Source organism: Furipterus horrens, unplaced genomic scaffold (assembly GCF_987537825.1).
Source record: "Furipterus horrens unplaced genomic scaffold, mFurHor1.1.pri manual_scaffold_5, whole genome shotgun sequence".
Classification (NCBI taxonomy): Eukaryota; Metazoa; Chordata; class Mammalia; order Chiroptera; family Furipteridae; genus Furipterus; species Furipterus horrens.
In genome coordinates, this window is record NW_028327175.1 from 11,864,764 (window position 1) to 11,884,755 (window position 19,992).

The 19,992-nt window shown below is 42.7% G+C and overlaps 1 protein-coding gene across 1 annotated transcript in view; it reads left to right on the forward strand.

Annotated features, from left to right (window-relative positions):
- Window positions 1-19,992, forward strand: part of PRLR (prolactin receptor) — a 150,098-nt gene that overhangs the window by 105,928 nt on the left and 24,178 nt on the right. Inside the window, exon 2 of the mRNA XM_090276177.1 lies at window positions 9,663-9,723. The gene's annotated coding sequence lies outside the window, so the exon portion shown is untranslated. The remainder of the gene's footprint in view (window positions 1-9,662; window positions 9,724-19,992) is intronic.

A 19,992-nucleotide genomic window follows, 5' to 3' on the forward strand; every position in this document is an offset into this window, starting at 1 on the left:
CATCATACTAATCTTCTCTTTTAATTTAAAGAGTGTTCTTTCCTTTCTTACAAGATTAAAGGTTCAAATGCTTAAAGAACCTTTTAATAAACCCCTTCATGGGGATTTAGAGATCAGGACAAAGGTAACATTTTAAGAATGTTCTTAATATTGCAATCAATTGGGGATTATTTTTTTAAGCCGTTCCTTAAGAATTCTGGACAATGTCTCATCATGTCTTGGAGGTAGTTGTTTTACTGTCCTTTTGAGTTAGGATTGTAATCCAGCTTGTGGATGCTACAAGCTACTCTGGCAAGGTAGATTTAACAGTTGTGGTCTCTGAGCCAAAATAAGCAGAGAGCTACTTTGTTCAGGTCCACTGCCAGTAGCCACCTCATCCTCATGGCCGCCCCAGTCAAGATGACCACTGATCAATTTGTGCGACTCACATTCATGCTGTGGCTAGTCAGTGGGCTGGAACAGCCACTCTGCCTTTAAGTGATCTTGATGTGGTAGTATTATGCTTGCAAAATTCAGCTCCAAACTCTCCCCTTCCCTGCTAATCAATCAAAGAGACCCGGACTTTGGTTCTTTTTAAATTATAGTAGTAGTTTTTATTTACTTTACACTAATTCCCAAAAGGATTTGAAGTAATCTGATTTAGATACAACTCTGCTGTACCATGACCTTGAGCAAGTTATAACAATAATAAAACCTCTAACCTTTCTCCGGGTTTCCCTGTGACAAAGCACTTCCATATACCTTCTCTTGTTAAAGTCATTACCCTGAGAGAATAACAACGAACCCATGTGCTTCTGATAAACCTAGCAGATGGAAGAAAACTTGGGAAAACTAGGGCACTGGACAAATGCACAAGCAATCCTGTGAATCTATTGAATGGTAAGGCTAGGGTTTCAATGTGTTTATCCAGCTTTGGTTTCAACTCTGGCTTCCAGAGTGGTTCCCGTCCAGGATATTTGTCAAGAATGGGAGGTCAGAAATGTCAACACCAGGAGGCCAGGCTGGGTATTCTGCCAAGGATTCACACAAGGACCTTCTTGGAAAGAAATCAATTGAGGATTTGACCTGAATTTGGCCTGGAATACGGCCTTGAATTTTTCCCAGCTCATGACTGCAGGAATATCTAAACTCTAGAGTAAGGATCCTATACTGCAGCTTAAATAGTAAGCCTCCAGTCTCCAAGAATCATAGCATTTCAGAGTTGGAAGTCCCCTTACTGCTCTTCCAGTCCTGATCCAAGCTGCTAACTCCTCTAGGGTTTCACATGGTCTGCTTAAGCACCCACAGTAGCAAGGAGCTTGTCTCCTGCCAGAGTGACCCTTTTCATCTTTGGGCCATAATAATCATTAAGGAGTTATTCTTCCTCTTGAGTCTAGGCCTTCTGCCTTATAACATGACCCATTCATTGTAGTTCTACCTGGGAATGGTCAAGTGGAATATCCGGCAAGGCACGTCATTACCCTTTCATTGAACTTGAATTTGCTTCCATGTAATTTCCTCCAGTTAAAGGATTTCTCTTCTTGTGCTTTGGACACACTTAGTGGTCCTAACAGCCTTGAATGGTTTCAGAGACAACACAGAAAGCTTCTGAGAGTTGGTATACCTTCTTTTCTATTCTCAGCTTCTCCTTGTCTTCTGTATCTTCTATATCTCTTCTTTTTCTGCACCCAACTCTCTTGTAATACTTCTGGAAATTAAGCATGAACTCATACACAGAAGGCAGAAGATTCTAGGTGGAAAGAACAGAGAAAGTTAGTTCAAGCCTGGACAAATTTTCCCTGTAAATCTTCATAATAAATATTATTATTTACCCAATAGGGGTGGAAGAAAATAATGATAGGATATAAGTGAACATTCATTAAAAGTTGCAATATACTATGAAGCCACCAAATACTTTAATGTTAAGTCCTAAAAGACCTCAAGCTCTTTATTATAGGAGGACACTAAACAGAGAAGAAAAGTGACGGGCCAAAGAACCACGGGACCAGTCAGAGGCAGAGCCAGAAATGGACTCCACAATCATTTGTTTCCTCTAGTGCCTCTCTGTTGAACAATGAAATCAATAAAATCATACATGCACAGATCCTAAATAGTACCCAGGAAGCATTAGGTGCTCAATCAATAGTGGCTGAAGAAATATGTGAGCAAACAAATGAATGACTAGCACTTGTTTTTAATGCCATTTTATAATTTCCCTCCAAATGTCCCTTACGTTTTAATCATTTTTAATTAGATCTCTATTGAGGAGTGTGGTTCTCAAAATGTACTTATGAAGATTAAATGAGGCAATGCAGTCAAGTGCTTAAAAACACTGTCTGGCAGTCAAGAAATGTTAACTAATTATCTTTCTCTGTTTTCCAGCCATTTTTAAAAAAATAATGCTGAGAGTCGTCACTAATTTGAAAATCACGGCAATCTACTAACAAAAGGAATTCTGGAATTGCAGAAGTATTATGACTAGATGTCAATTCCTTTCCTTTAACTAGGCTATCCACACCGACTTCTTGTCCTTGGCACAAGGACAAGAAAGACACAAGCAAAGTCCTGGATTCTTTCACTTCCTCCTCAGGGCTTGTGCTTACTCAGCCCCTGACCTTGGGACTCTGTCTCCCATTCCCAGTCAGGACTTGTCTGTTAGACCTGACAATTTATTTTGCTTACACTCTTTGACCCTTGGTGTTCTTGCTTTCTCTCTATCGGTCTCGATCTCAAACAAGATCTTGGAGTTTCCCTATGGTTCCCTCCACCCTCGGTGCTGGGTTCCCTCTAAACAAGGCCTCTTCCTTTGACCCAATTTGGTGTGTGTGCCTCAGCCTCATATGGGGTCAGACGTTCTCCATATTACAGCACTTGTTATAAATATTAGTTTTTGATACCTGGAGCAAGGAGATAGAATTAGTCTTCATATTTTATTGTTTCAGGAAAGGGAAAAGAAGTTGTTTTTTTCTTAATTATTTTTGTGTTAACTGAACTGCCTCTTCCCACACCTTTCCATCTGTGGCCTCTGGTCTCCCAGTTTGAAGAATGATTCCCGAGTGCTTTATTGACTCATTTTGCCTTCGAAGGCTTCAAGCACTTATCTGCAAATCACCATACATGAGCTGTGTCAGTTGCCAAAATGCTCGAAGCTTCCTTCTGAATCTCTGAATGTATCTGACAATTTGTCAAGACTAAAGGCTAAACTTGATCTGTCAGTAAACAAGAAAGAACTTTGGTAAATTCATCAATTAAGATTATACCTGAAGTTCTGGTGTGGACAAGAAATATTTATTACCTTTTTTAGTCTCTGTGTCTTCTGGTGAATTACCAGTTAATATAATCTAGATGTTAATGGTACATCTACCTTCGCTATCCTATCAAGACTGCAAGTTCCTTCAGAGCATGGACTTGAACTATTCGTATTCACAGCACATAAATCAGTATTTGGCAAATAGCAGGCAGCCAATCAGTCTTTGCTGAAGAATGAATGAATGAGTGAGAGAATGAAGGAATGAATAGCAAGATAGAGTTGTGATTGAACCATAGTATTTGGCATAAAGAGATCCCAGTTTGACTTTTGGTTATGCTATTTCCCAGCTATGAGACTTCTCTGAATTTCAGTTTCTTCATCAGTAAAACAGGGGTAATAATTGTGCTTACATCCTAGGTTTTGGGGGAGAATTAAGTAAGGTAATGCATGTTAAGTTCTTAGCACAATTGTAGACATATTTTCAGAATTTGATAAATGATGACTATTATGTATATTCTTTTCAGTGAATATCCTTGACTGTTGAAGTTTAGTAGAGGTAATTGAACCAATTAATATGACTAGTGGTGATGATTGTACTAAAGACAAATTAGTTTAATTAATCTGTCAGCAAGATTTTACTTAAAAAGCCAAGTTGACAAAACATGTATTGGCAACACCCACCACGCTTAAAACCCTATCCTAGGCTTTCAAGGGTGGGAAGGATACAAGGATTGACATGACACAGTCCCTTCCCTCTAGGAACATCAACTCCAGAAAATGTATTATGTTTGTAGTACTTGCTGAGTATATATAAGTATAAGGCCTGGTTACCTCCCACATCATCTGACTTACTCTCATGCTTTGCGGTAAATTATTCTATGACACTGTCTCTGAATTCTTACAAGGACAAGAAACCTATTGCTTCATGAAATAACTTGTTCTATTTGGGAACAGTAATCACCATTAGAAAGATCTTCCTTAAAATTAGCACAAATCTACCTCCCTATGATTTCTACACATTGATCTAACTTCTGCCTTCTGAACACACCCAGAGTAAATCCATTTTTCCCCTCTGTATCAGAGGTTAACAAAGTAAGGCCTGCAGCCCAAACCTAGCCCATCATTTATTTTTGTAAATAAAGTTTATTGGAACACAGCCAAGTCTATTCATTTTTATATTGTTTGTGGCAGAGGAATTCCAACAGAGAAGTTAAGGACCACAAAGTTGAAAATATTTACTCTTTGACCCTTGAAGAAAAGTTCTTTGACCTCTGCTCCATAGGACAGACCTTGTAACACATAAAGACAACTACCATGTCTTCTCTTTAAGTGGGAAGTCCAGAACTGAGACTAGAGCTCTAAGTGGGAGCCGACAGAGGCCGAATGGAGGAGCACACTCTCACCTCCCTTGTTCAAACACCATACTTCCAATGATGTGGCTGTTACAGAACGAAGGCTCGCTGCCCAATGTAGAAAAAGCTTGACTGCGAAGTTGACCAGAGAAGAGACAGGAAGGACGACTCAGATCTGTCTCTCTGATCAAAGGGTTGGGATGAATGTTAAGGGCTTAAGAGAAACAAGCTGGCATGTGGAAGCCCTGGTGGGGCGGGTTTCCACAGGAGGGTTTTTAGAACTTAACTACTTGTGGGCAGATACAGTAAGGGGCTTTAGCTCAGATCTTCCTGCACCGACCCTTGGCTTCTGAAAGGGTTCCAACATCCAAGCTCCAATCATGTCCCCATGGTGGGGAGAAAGTTTGGTTCTGCATGTAACTGGCAACATTTTCTCCTCTGTACATGCTCCGGCTACATGACTTGCAGTTTTGTTCTCTTGTCTATGAGAAATAACTCAGTATCTTGTAGGAGACAAGATAGGGCCCGTTTGAGTTGGTTCCACTGTCACATGGCCAGTGATCAGGTTTGTCTTGGACTGACACATTGTACTTGAGCATATAAAGGACTAAATCTCTGAGATTTTTTTCCCAGGACCTTCTGTTAAATTATGCTTCCTCCCTACCCCGCAGCCCCGCATTGGTGGTGCCTAGTGTCAGAAACTATGTACAGAAATTCACATCTCTCCAGCCTGTCCAGAGCAATCAGTAAGCAAATCTACATACAGTCAAGAGCTGTATCACCAGGCTCAGCAGGAATAAGATGCCAGATTCAGCTAGGATTCTTAAGAAAATACAATAAAGAGGCCATTTATAATTACGTACCTGTGGGTAGGAAAATTGTTAACACCCTCTCTTCCTAAAGGGGAATGGGGAGAGAGAGGTTTTGCTGAGACCCTGTGCTAGCTGGAGCCATGGAAGATGGGCTGCCCCACTGGAGCTGTGGTAGTGGGGACACAACCACTGTCAGAGCTGAGTGACGAGGAAGGCAGGGAGTGAAGGCAGCAGTTGCCCTGATGTGCTCTTCTCCCATCTCTGCTACCGTGGCTGGAACCCGCCCCAAAGATGGAAAGCAAGAAAGCCACAGCAGTCAGACCCACAAAACACAGAGCAAGACCAAGACTAGGCACACAATAGGGGGCAGAGAATGACCAGAGCTAAATCATGTGCCAGGCATCTTCTAAATGCCAGATGACATGTGAATGAATGAAGTGAGCCCAAAGCCTATCACTCAATAAGTGTTTGTTGAACTGCAGAAATGAATGAAAGGACTCTGCTCTCCTTTGTGTCCTTCTGCCCAGAGCTCTCACAGCCGCTGTTCTGCCTCCCAGACCCTCCACTGTTCCCCCTCCATGAAGCCCTCGTCCTGTGCGCCCCTCCCTCTGCCCCTTCCCCAGCCTCTGCCAATTCCTCTGGTACCCCACAAGAGCATGAAAAGAGTCTGGATTTTATTTAGGAAGTAACAGAGCAGAGCAGTTGTTCTGAACAGAATTAGGACATTATCAAAGAGAGGGCTTTGAGCCCTGAAATGATTCCCAGAATCGAAAATACATTCTAGGATGTTCAGAGTTTTTAAAATGAAGGATTCAGCATCACTGAATTCTATGCGGGGGGAGATGGTAGCTTCTAAGAAAGTTGCCCCACTTGTGTTACAAGCTCTGGATTCAACAGACACCTCATTACCAAATGCCTGGGGGATGGCTATTTAATGTTCAAGTGGTCCTCGTCATCTGACAGGCTTTCATTGCAAAGATGTCTGGGCTCTCCATTCATTATGCCAGTTGTAGGACAGTTGGAAGAGTGGGATGTGAGCAAGAGATGTTCTCTGTGCCATGAAACTGCTGGTAGCTCTCCACAGCTTCCTGCCTGTTGCTTCCTCCTCCATCAGTTGAGTCAGCTCAAAAGAATATACAGTATATCCAGCGCACAACTCTTCAAGGGATGTCATCTCTAGGGTTCTGGATTTTGAAGACACAGAAATTATTTGAGGGGGTGTGGATGGGGCAGGGGAGAGCAACAGGGGGAAAATGGGACAACTGCAATAGAACATTTAAAAAATAAAAATTAAAAATAAATAAATAACGGAAATCATTTGAAAGAATTGTTTGATTTACTACTCAATTAGATTGTTTAATTTTGCAGGCAATGTGCAAGACAAAATTCAGCACTAAACTAGGAATTGCTGTCCCTGTATCAAAGCAAATTTTAAAAGTAACCACAGTCATAGACGAGCTTATTTTGGATTTAAGTTCTGAAATCATTTTTGTTCTAACTCAGATCTATACTATTAGTGTTTGCCATTTTATGCCTCACTGACCAGGGCCAGTCAGTTCCCAAAGTTGAAAATGTCTTAAACAAAACCGAGAACCGGGTATATTGGAAGGAGCAAGGTAGGGACAATGATTACTGATGGTCTTATACCCAACAGCCCAGTGAACGGTCCTGTCCCCACCCACAGTAATTCATGTTTTGAAAGGTCTCCTGCCAAAGCTCACATGAACCCTTGAGACAGAATCAAACTTGGCCAAATTCCCAGTTCAGCAATGGTGGTGGCAGGGTTTGTCAATAAATTTTATTCAAGGTCTCCAGGACCAAGTTTCATAAACTCTAATCCCAATTAGAATGACTAGCAACATTGGAGTAAGATCTGTAGATTAGGTAATAGTACTGTATCAATGTTAATTTTCTGATTTTAACCATTACACTGTGTTTATGTAAGAGAATGTCCTTGTTCTTTTTTTTAAGTATATTTTATTGATTATGCTGTTACAGTTGTCCCAATTTTTTTTCTCCTTTGCTCCCCTCTGCCCAGTATCCCCCTTCCCTCCAGCACTCGCACCTCCCTTAGTTCATGTCCATGGGCCATGCTGTATGTTCTTTGGCTTCTCCCTTTCCTATACTATTCTTAACTTCCCCCTGTCTATTTTTTACCTACCAATTATGCTTCTTGATCCCTGCACCATTTCCCCATTTCTCTCCCTTCCCCCTCCCAGCTGATAACCCTCCAAATGATCCCCATACCTATGATTCTGTTCCTATTCTGGTTATTTACTTAGTTTTTTATTTACTTATTTATTTTATGTAGTTGTTAATATTTGTGAGTTTGTTGTCATCTTATTGTTCATAATTGTGATCTTCTTTGTCTTAAATAAATCCCTTTAACATTTCATATAATAATAGTTTGGTGATAATGAACTCCTTTAATTTTTTTCTTGTCTGGGAATCACTTTATCTGCCCTTCCATTCTAAATGATAGCTTTGCTGGGTAAAGTAATTTTGGTTGTACATCCTTGCTTTTCATCACTTTGAACACTTCTTGCCAGTTGCTTCTTGCCTGCAAAGTTTCTTTTGAGAAATCAGCTGATAGTCTTATAGAGACCCCTTTGTAGGTAACTCTCTTCTTTTCTTTTGCTGCTTTTAAGATTCTCTCCTTATCTTAAACCTTTGGCATTTTAATTATGATGTGTCTTGGTGTGGTCCTCTTAGGGCCTAGTTTGTTTGGGACTGTCTGAGCTTCCTGGACTTGTATGTCTACTTCCTTTGCCAAATTGGGAAAGTTTTCCTTCATTAATTTTTCATATAAGTTTCAATTTCTTCCTCTTCTCCTTCTGGCACCCCTATGATTTGGATATTGGCACATTTAAAGTTGCCCCAGAGGCTCCTGAGCTTCTCCTTGTCTTTTTCAATTCTTGTTTCTTCATTCTGTACTAGTTGTTTATTTCTTCCTTATGTTCCAAATCATTGATTTGAACCCCAGCTTCCTTCTCTCCACCATTGGTTTCATGTAGATTTTCCTTCATTTCACTTAGCATAGACTTCATTTCTTCCCTTAGGTGTTTATCATACTTAATCTTGTCTGTCAAGTCTGTGAGCATTGTTATCACCAGTGTTTTGAACTCTGCATCTGTTAAGTTGGCTATCTCCTTATCACTTAGTTCTCCCACTGGAACCTTGATCTGTTCCCTCTTTTGAGCCATACTTCTCTGCCTCCTCAACTTGACCATCTCTTGTGTTTCCCTGTGTCTTAGGTAGAGCTGTCACACTCGTTACATTGTAAGGGGCAGAGTCTTGGGTATTCCTCATTGCAGGGCAACCCGTTTCACCACATTGTGGCACTGTATGTGGAGGAGGGGTCTGAGAGGGAAAAATACTGCTTGCTCAGCACTTGCTCCTTTTCCAGGCCCTTCTCCCGCTTCCCATATGGGATGGGTGCTTCTCTACCTGTTGCCTTGTTTGTGGTTCCAAGAGTGGGTGGGTTTGCAGATGTTCTAGGACCATGTAGGCCCTCTAAACAAACAGACTCTGCTAAGAGACTGGCAGTTTCTTCTACTGCTCCAACCCCTACTCAGAAGCAATGGGGCTTTATTTTCCCCAGCATTGGAGCCATGAGCTGTGCGGTCTGGTCTGGGGCTGGGATCACTCCCCAAGTGTCCCTCCGACTTTCTGTTGGCTGGTCACAGCCACTGCTACCACATCACATCCTCTCCACCCTTTCTCCACCCCTCCTACCTGTCTGGATGAGTACTGCTTCTTTATATCTTTGTTTGTTGGACTTCCATACAGTTTAACTTTCTGGTAGTTCTGGTTGTTTATAGTTTTGAGGTAGTTGTATTTCTTCTTATTGTTGTGGAGAGTGATGAAGCGTGTCTGCCTATGCCTCCATCTTGGCTGGAAGTAGTAGATAGAATATCCTTGTTCTTAGAAAACATGCTGAAATATTTAAATATTATTCCAAAATAATTCAGAAAAATAATTTTTGTATATACCAAAGAAAAAGAATGACAAGTGTAGCAAATTATTAACAATTAGGGTACCTGTGTAAAGGGTACGTGGGTATTTATTTTTTCTCTTTTTGCAACTTTTCTATAAGTTTGAAATTACTTCATAATGAAGTTGCCAGGAAAGTAATTCCAAAACACTCAAGTTGTCATATACCTGTCCCTGAAGCACAGTGATTTTGGTCATGTTGGTGATGCAAGGTGAGTCAGAAAGGATGTCTTTTGTTGTCATCTTTGAGCTAAAATGAATCATTTTATCTTTCAGCTGAAGAACTCTTATCTTCATGGAGATGAACACTAAGGATGCTTTGCACATGAACCAGGAGGTAAGGGGAACTTGATCACATGAGTCTCTGTCACATCACCCATCTGTCCTGATGTTACTTCCATCCAGGCAAGGGCAGGGACTCCACTATCTTGGCTCCCAGAGAGAAGAATTCCAAACCAGTCAACGTTTACATTGTTGCATTCGGCTCTTCTCAAAGACCTTTTCATATCCCCAGCTTGCCCTGCTCAGAAAACTCTTCTCTGTTTTTCTCAAAGAAAATACCAAACTATTAATAGTTTATATCACCTAGTGGTGCAATTAGGGGAGATTTTTATTTTCTCTTTATATTTTTCTGTACTTGAGAGGTTTTCAACAGTGACCGTGTTATTTTTAAAATCAGTAAAAGAAAATTGTGTTTGCTTATATTTTCCCAAGTAGTTCTACATAAATTCTTGCCATAGCTTTCTGGCTCCCATCAGCTCCCCTCCCTCCCAACCCACTGACATACTTTATGGAAAGACTCATCTGTGACAGGTTCTGGGTCTTCCTCATCAACCATCAGCAAGGAAAATTACTTTATAGCCCTGAGACCCACTGAGCCCCAGTCCCAATTTGTTGGCTTGGCTCTCACAAGCTGTTAGTTTCCTCCCTCCCCCCAATCCCCTACAATATCCTGCTGTCATTGTGGAACTGGATGGAGTTCAATTAGAAGTACTTAACTCACATGCTCCCCCTCATACCAGCTCAAACATCATGTCCCTGTTCCACCTTCCTAGGATGCCAGGCCCAGTTGACAAGTAGATCATGATGTATTATGACTCCATTTTACAACTGGGAAAACTGAGCCTCAGGGCTTGCCTCTGTACAGACTATAGTAAAATGGGATTTAAACCACCCCCAGACCAACTTGGCATGTGTAATGTGTATAACTCTGAGGAGACACTCCCTCTCTTTCAGAAGAACTTAGGGACCCATGAAGATATGAAACTGACTAAGTCATTGATCAGAGGAGTATTCTAGCCAAAATTATGTGAGGATTTCCTGAGGCTACCCCACGGTGTTTTCTAGTCTTCCAACATTGAAAAAGTGATAGCTTCCCTGCTAGGCCAGAGTTTCTCAACTTTAGCACAGTTGACATTCTGGGCCACATAATTCCTTGTTCTAGGGACTGTACTATGCATTGTAGAATGTTTAACAGCATCTCTGTTCTCTCTACCCACTAAACGCCAGTAAGACACTAACCTACCTCACTTGTAACAACCAACAATGTCTTCAGACATCGCCTAAGGTTTCAGGGAGGACAAACTGTATCCCCTAGTAGTGGCAATAAAGTATTTTCAGACATTGCAAAATGGCTTCCCTCAAGGTAGTGTATAGGAGGGAAGTATGAGTGGGGAGCAGAAAATACCCCCGTGGGGAGCAATAGCCCAGCAAAAACTTTTGTTCTTCATGCAAATGGACTAAAATTGATAGCGTTCTGAGCAAACATTACAAGTACTAGCAGAAGGGAAGCCATAAATCACCAAAAAGCTTTGGCACAATGGGACTCTGTGGCATAATAGCCCTTCCCAGTAGTATTGGGCAACGTTGCAAGCCGTGAATCAACCCAGGTGGCTTCTCAGAATTTCTGTCTCCTTTCTGAGCTTCTGCTCCTTGATGCCAACTGTGTTGCAAAGCACTAGAGAGATCCGGCTGCTATTTTTCCTTTATGTACTTATTTATAGATGACATTATTGCACAAAAGATTTGCGACTTTATCTCTGATTTTCTTAATGAAATTTGATGGTTTTTAAACAAATAGTCATGTGATCTAGGCAATGGCTTAACTGGAAACCACTTCTTCCATTCCTTAGCATGAAGAGCAGGTGAGGTGGTGTAGCAGATTTACCCACGGTACCAATAGGTGAACCGAGGTCCCGAGAGTAGATCCCAACGCTCTAGGGTTGGTATCCACTCTTCCTGCTCCTCTCCACCAGGGCCTTTTATGCCCTCAGTTGGCCACCTTTCCCAGCATCCACCCCTCATTATCCTCCACCTTTACCCAGCCTAGTGTTTGGTCTGCAAGGCCGTTTCTGATGCCAGAGGCTCTGTGAAAACACAGGCAAGAGCCTGAGAGTAGCTGTGTGCTCATCCATGAGAAACAGAAGCACAGCTCACTATTGCAGGAAAAGAACATCTAGAAAGCAATGCTCATAAAAGAATTCAGAAGAAGAAAAAATCCCTATCCCTGACCAGTGTGGCTCAGTTGGTTAGGCGTTGTCCCGCAAAGTGAAAGGTTCCTGGTTTGATTCCCAGTCAGGTCACATAATTGGGTTGCAGGTTTGGTGCTAGTAGGGGCGTACGCAAGAGGCAACTAATCTGTATTTCTCTCTCACATCGATGTTTCTCTCCCTCTCCTTCTATCTCTCTTTTCCTCTCCAAAAATAAATAAAATCTTTTTTTTAAAAAGAGAGAAAGAAAAAGGTCCCTAAAATTAAGGGAGATTAGAATTAAGAGTAGAAATACAATTCCTGTCCGAACACTGTCGAGAGAGCCGTGGTCCATTCTGTGGCCTTCAGTCTGGTTTCTGGGCTCTTTAACTGAACTGTTAGCTCTTCAGTATTGTCCCAATGGTAATGACCGCGCCCTGGCACCTCCTCCCCCGGGTAGATCAGAATGCCACTCCAAACTGGCATGCCAGTTTCTTTTGCAAGAGCTTGGCATCCTTTGGGTTTTCCCCGTTCCAGCCCTTGCTGCTCCAACCTCAGCCCCACCTCCCCTTCCCAGGCTCTCATCTGCACATCTTGACCTCAACTCTCCACAGTCTGCAAGAAGCTGGGAAAAACCTAGAAGCAGCCCCAGGCACTGGGGAGGATGTTCACATACATAGGGTGTGCTTTGAAATGAGTCTAAAACACTGAGACCGTAATCTTTTCACCTACCTTGCTAGCCTGCCAGAGTCCTTCAAATTCCTATCATTTGAGGCTCTGTTTTGACTAAGTATGGCATTTTTCAAAATCTATGGACTTATCTAAGAGAGATAAGACATTAGTTTATGGATAGGAATTTGCTTATCAGATTAGCATGTTGGTACATTCCTAAGAAGAAGGCTTTGGAACTGGGACACAGGACAGGTTAGTTTTCATTTCAGCAAAGAGACTGAAATGATTGAGGTATTGAGCTCAGACGTGCACTGCCTGATACACTAGCCATGTGTGGCAATTTTAATATAGATTCATTGAAATTAAATAATATTAAAACTTTAGTTTCTGAGTCACATGGGCCTCATTTCAAATGTTCAATAGCCACATATATCTATGGTTACCATATTGGATAGAGCAGAAATAGAATGTTTCTATCCTCATAGAAAGTTCTAGTGTTCAGCAGTCCTGTAGACAGAGGCTGGAGCTGGCCACAGAGAGTTCTGGAAAGCAGGGCAGCCTAAAATCAACAGCTCATTAGGGAAGGATAGAGAAGAGAATTGCAGAAAGAGAGTGAAACAAGACCAAGGCAAACTTTGCATGCTCTGCAGAAGGCCCAGTACTGAGCAAACATGCCTCCACCCACCTCAAAGCTCCTTGTGTTGACACTGAAAATAAAAAGTGAGCAGGGTTGGCTCTGGGTTCTATTCCCTCCACTATATGGCCTCTAACACCTGTGGGCTCCTTGTGAAGCAAGAAACCCTGTCTCAGATCTTGAGCTGAGAAGGCCTCAGAGCATCACTCACATGTGGGAGTCACTGGGCTTCCAGCCAAAGGGAAAGCATCACCCTAGTGGAATCCAGCAACCTGTCAGCCTCCAAGAGTCTAGCCTGGGAGTTCCCACCTGAAAAGAGACTCTGGAGAAAAGAAGCACTTCCTCCACCTGGAATTAGACCTCTACTCAGAGAAGCTGAAGGGCCTGCAGGATCTGAGGAACAATGTCACTCCTTACTGAGAGCACTGGTTCTCACCTGCATGGAACTTGTGGTAGTATGGAGCATTTTCACAATATTAATTCATTTTATCTTCACAATGACCAGCTGAGGAGAGCAGGACAGCGGCACCTCTCTCGATGCTTTCCATTAAAAAAAAAAAAAAAAAAATTCTTGCTCAGAAAAAGATGCCCAAGTCAATCTGACTGATAAATGGCAGAACTACCTCTTTCACGTGGTGAGGGTTGCTTTGTACCCGTCCAGATTCCTTGGTCTGTCAGCTCCAAAGGGTGTGACCTCCCTTCAGGTCATGCTGCAGCCTCAGTTCACATCCACCCCCAAGCCAACGATGGAGCCGCTAATAGTCTCATGGACTCTATTTCCACGTGACTCATGAGAGCTGCTGAGAAAGAGGACACAGTGGGCTCATGGCTAGAACAAGGACACTGATATGACTTTTCCCAGGAATGCTGATATCTAGAGGATGGAGAAGGGGAAATGGCACTCATGGCAGCCTGGGTACCAGACAGAGCCACTGCATCTGTTTCCTTGTGCACAGACACAGAAGATTCCTCTTTCCTCGGTCCCAAAGCCCTGCCTCTGCAGCAGGAGCCCCCGGAACGTGCCCGTGGCTTTCCTTTGCTAGAAAAGGATGAAGGATCCAGAAAACTGGATCAGATTAGTCCATTGATAAGACAGACATTCAGTGGTTTATGGCCAAATATAGGGTGGGGCAAAAGTAGATTTAGGGTGGTTTGTATGGAAAATAATACAATACTTAATAAATAAAAATACAAGAATAAACTGCATTACGCATGCTCACAACTGTTAACCTAGTTTTGCCCCACCCTGTGTGTATGACTTATTCTCAAATTTTAAAGAATTCTTCAGCATATGGGAGCCATTTACATATACAGGATTCCCTCACTTATTGCGGGTATTACATTCTAGACACCTCCCCCCCACGATAGGTGAATCTTACATTTATTTTAGTAATTATATATATATATATATATATATATATATATGTATATATATATCGTCGGCAGCCGTCCGTCTCGAGAGACGATGGTGTAGCTTCTTAAGTGTCTATCTGCACCGCCGAGAATGGCTGTGCAGTCCGACTCGGGAGTGACACGGTATCTGTCTCCTCCCGTGTTGAATCGACATCTTGTGATGACGCTGGAGTGTCCTCTCCAGTGAAGCTGAAGCTACAGAGCCTGGGCAGGGTGATATGGAGGGTCTGCTGTTGCCCTGGCTGGTTTGGCTCAGTGGATTGAGCATCGGCCTGCGAGCTAAGTGTCGCTGGTTCGATCTTCCAGTCAGGGCACATCAGAGAAGGAAAACTCTGACTCCAAAAAAACCTCCGCTGCCTTGCGGCATACCTCTTCAGGGGAAAGGCTAAGGGAGTAAACCCCGACAGAAAATCCGGAGCCGGAGTCCCTAAGGCGGTTTGACGTTGTAGTAAACACCGGCAACTCCTGCGGCGCACCTGAAGCCAAGCTGTATTGACTCCGTCTTTCCCTTGGACCCTTCAGCTGCGAAGAGAGGGGGGGTCTACTGCATGGGCAACAGCAGACCCTCCATATCACCCTGCCCAGGCTCTGTAGCTTCAGCGTCATCGCAAGATGTCGATTCAACACGGGAGGAGACAGATACTGTGTCACTCCCGAGTCGGACTGCACAGCCATTCTCGGCGGTGCAGATAGACTCTTAAGAAGCTACACCATCGTCTCTCGAGACGGACGGCTGCTGACGACGACGATATACATATATATTTATAAGGCTTTATAAACCCTTCCCACACACTTATAAACCATTCCCAGTCCCTTATTAACCTTATAGCAAAAAATCCACAATAAATAACTAAATATAATATTTTTAAAAATCCCGCGATGCAGTGAGGCTGCAATAAGAGAACCGCGATATAGAGAGAGACTCCTGTGTGGCTAAATAGATCAAAGTCCCTTATTTCCTTCGACATAGCATGCACATAAAAAACACAGATATGCAATTATTGGACTTTCACGTCTAATGATCTCTACCACTAAATCAGCCATTGTCCAGGGGACAGAAAAGAAAACCAAAAGACGATCAAATAAATAAAGCAATAGTAAGGCTAGTGACAAAAACAAAATGTTTAAGTGTGTCCAATAAAACAATGTTCCTTGCAGCACACTTTGTTCCTTCCCTTTACAGCAACGCCCTGTTACTTCTCAGTCAGTGTCCCCCTTTCTCTATGTCTGAGCCAGTAGAGTTGGAAACACCCCTTTCATCATTTTGACCACTAAACTGTCTGTGCCAAACTTGGAGGAAATCCCCCAAGGCCAGCTGCCTGGCTATAAGTGTTTTCAACAATGGACACGTAATACACACTGAAATCCTGAGAAAACCAGTTCCAAGTTTGATTTCGTCACTCGCAACACCACCATGGACCCACACTCTTTCCATTTGGAAGAGGCTTCTCCCCCATCTCTCTTTTTACCAAGGAGGAAAATCTTTCCCAGTGACTCCAGAAGACTTCTGTTATGTCCCAGTGGCCAGAATTGGAGGGATAACCATGGCTACACCAATCATAGACAAACAGTAAATGAAGTTACTATGGTTACCTTAGACTGACACCTCCTCATCCCCTGGGACTGGGCAGGTGATAGCTGACAAAACTGGGCTCTGTGAGCAAACACAAAGGGGAACATGGTTATTGGGGAAACCATCTCAGTTATACTCAGTGCTCTAAATAGAAAAAGAGGGGCTTTTCTCTCCTCATTCCCAAGCTAACCTCCCAAGGGAGTCCCACGTCCTTGCCAAGGTCAGACCTACCTACTGTTGGCTCTCATGGCACCTGCAGAGCTCCTTAATATTTATGTCATTTACATTTAAGTGTCTTACTGGCTTCTGTCTTCTCCCCCAGACTAAATACTAGGAAGACTGTTTTAGTACACTATACACTAGGGCCCTGCCCATGCCTGGTGCTTCATAGAAGCTCGGTGAACATTTGTTGAAGGATGGATGGATGGATGGATGGCTGGATGGATGGATGGATGGGTGGGTGGGTTTTCCATCCACCAAGCTAAGCCAATCCTGACACTTTCTGAAAACGCATTAAAAAGGAGTGAATCCAGTTTTCCCTTCCTCCTCCCCATTGTCACTCAATGACTTCACTGGGAGTATTCATTGCTCCCTTCTCAGACCCAGCGTAACTAGGGACACCGGCCATTACATCTTTTTATTGGACAGTTGGCTTTTCTGCTAAGAGAAGGCTTCTGAGGGAAGCTGAATAAAAGAAAAGGAAGAAAAAAAGAGTGAATATAAGCCAGTGAGAGAGGCACATAATTATCTGGCTGGATATATAGCCCAGAAGTTTTGAATGAAGAAGCAAGTTTGAAAGAACATATTGTACATGAGTGAGAAAGGGTGATGATTAAATCTGGTTGAGACAGGATGTGCTGGTACAAGATGCAGCAAAGTGAGGGGAGAGAGAGGGACTTCAGGCTGGTAGTGACTTCAAAATGTGGCGGAGACGCTCAGACTACTGAGCCCCCCAGCTCCCCCTCTGCCCACCACCCTTTGTACGAGGTCCTCTCATTTGCATACTCGGGATGAACAGAGCTGAGAATCCAGAGTGAAACAAGTGCCCAGCTTCTCAGACAACCCTATGAACTTCTTTAACTTTTTAAAATAAGATGACCCCACCCTTCTTTGAAGTTCTGAAAAAGGAGTTTTTCCATGAAATTGTCTTTCACCCACTTGTCAGAAGGTTAATGGCAAATGATGGCTAGTCACCCCTCAGTATTTTAAATAACCCAAGATGAACACAATAATGGAATTCAGAGAAGTAGAGGGAATTCCAAAAAACAAGGGAGCAGGCTGAGGGACATCACGAACTGCTGGAATCACCCTTTACTCCCCAAGAGGAGGAGCACATGCGCAGCCACACATGCACTAATTGACACAGGGAGGCTGGCTGTCAGCAACTGCTGAACATTCTGCTACAACACAAACAAGCAATTTCTGTATTACACCCCAGGGGGGACCTTTTCCATGTATTAATGCCGTGAACTGGCCTCTTTTAATTAGGAGATTGTTTTTGTGGTCATAAAATTTTATGGGCTTTTTCTGCCCCAATTATAAAAGTTATAACTTTTTATATTGTTTAGATACTTTAGTAATATTTCATTTCATTTTAAATGTGATAGTTTTATTTTTAATTTAAATTATATTTTATTGTTTATGCTATTAAAGTTGTCCCAATTGTTTTGTCCCCTCTATCCAGACCCGCCTCCACTCCCTCAGACAATCCCAACACCGTTGTTCATGTCTATGGGTCATGCATATATGTTCTTTTGTTACTGTGTCCCCTGTGCTGTACTTCACATCCCCATGATGATTTTGTAACAACCAATTTGTACTTCTTATCCCTTTCACCTTTTTTTGCCCGTCCCTCCTGACCCCCCTCCCATCTGGCAACCATTAAAACATTCTCTGTATCTATGATTCTGTTTCTGTTCTGCTTGTTCATTTTGTTTTTTAGATTCTATTATTGATAGACATATTTATTGCCATTTTGTTGTTGACATTTTTTTATCTTATTCTTCTTAATGAAGACCCTTTAACATTCCGTAGGATACTGGTTTGGTGGTGATGAACTCCTTTAGCTGGGAAGCTGTTTATCTGTTCCTCAATTCTAAATGATAGTTTTGATGGGTAAAATAATCTTGGTTGTAAGTTCTTGCTTTTCATCACTTTCAATATTTTTTGTCAATTCCTTCTGGCCTACAAAGTTTCTGTGTACAGTCTTATGGCAGCTTCCTTGAAGGTAACTAATGGCTTTTTTCTTGCTGCTTTTAAGATTCTCGCTTTGTCTTTAACCTTTGGCATTTTAATTACAATGTGTTTTGCTGTGTACCACTTTGGGTTCATCTTTTTGGGGACTCTCTGCACTTCTTGGACTTGTATGTCTATTTTCTTCACCAAGTTGGGACAATTTTCTGCTATTATTTTTTCAAATAGGTTTTTCATTTCTTGCCCTTTCTTCTCTCCTGACACGCCCATAATGTGAATGTTGGTACACTTGAAGTTGTCCCAAAGGCTCCTTTCACTATCCTTGTTATTATTATTATCTTTTAGGATTCTTTTTTCTTCTTGATGTTCTGATTGGGTGTTTTTTGCTTTCTTGTATTCTAAACTGCTGATTTGATTCTCAGTTTCATCCACTCTACTGTTGATTTTCTGTAAATTGTTCTTTATTTCAGTTAATTTTTCCTTCATCTCTAACTTTTTTTATGGTTTCCATGTCCATTTTTTATGCTGTTTAAGTTCTCTCTGAGTTCGTCTACTCTTCCCCTAAGTTCCTTGAGCATCCTTATAACCAGTGTTTTGAGCTCTGCATCTACTAAGTTGCTTATCTCCATTTTGTTGAGTTCTTTTCCTGGAGTTTTGTCCTGTTCTTCCATTAGGGCTGTTTCTTTGTCTCCTCATTTTGGCAGCCTCTCTGTGTTTGTTCCTGCGTATCAGGTAGAGCTGCTATAATATATCTCCCTGGCTTGGTAGAGTGACCTAATGTAGTGGGTATCCAGTAGAGTCCAGTGGCACAGCCTCCTTTATCACCTAAGCTGGGTACTAGAGATGCATCCACTATGTGGGTTGTGTACACCCTCCTCTTATAATTGAGCCTTGATTGCTTTTGGAAGGTCAATGGGAGGGATTTACCCAGGCCGATCAGCTGCGAAGACTGGCTATGACTTCTGACCATTAACCTCAGACCACTGTGGAGGATCAGCTGTGCAGGGGCATGCTCCAGAGAGCAGGACTTAACTCAGCAGGTTCTGGTGCCCGCTAAGTCCACCCCTTGAGTGTGTCACTTGTGGAGTTTGTTGGGAGGTAGTGCACTGACATGGTCTGTAGCTGTCCTCTGAGTGAGCAGGCTCTGGACCTCCCAGAAGGGTCAGCCACCACCTGTGTTCTGTCTGGGGCCACCTAGCATAAGCTACAAAATAATCTGTAGATGGCTAGATGGCTGCTACTTATGCTGGGCTTGGTGTCCAAGTGAGGCTAAGCTATGGACCAAGACTGGTTGCTGCTAGTGCTGGGTCTGGGGCCACTTGGAGAGAGGTACAGGACTCCCTAAAGCCAGATGCTGCATGTTTGAGAGGATTTAGGAAAATCTGAAGCTTGGGTGAGCCTGAAAGATGGGTGGGGCATCACCTCAAGGAATCACCAGGGTGGGGCAAACAGAGTGAGTGAGGTTGATGGGATCTCAGATATGGCACCCCCCTGCCCACTTTGTAAGGGGAGGTCTCAGAAGAGGAGCAGTGGCCTCTGCCAGCATTCCTGTCTAAGAGAAAGCTGCCCCCCAGCTCTCACTTCAGTCCCCATTTTATGCCTCTGGTGTCTTTCAAGCTGCTTCCCCAACACTGGAGCTCAAAGAGAGGGAGG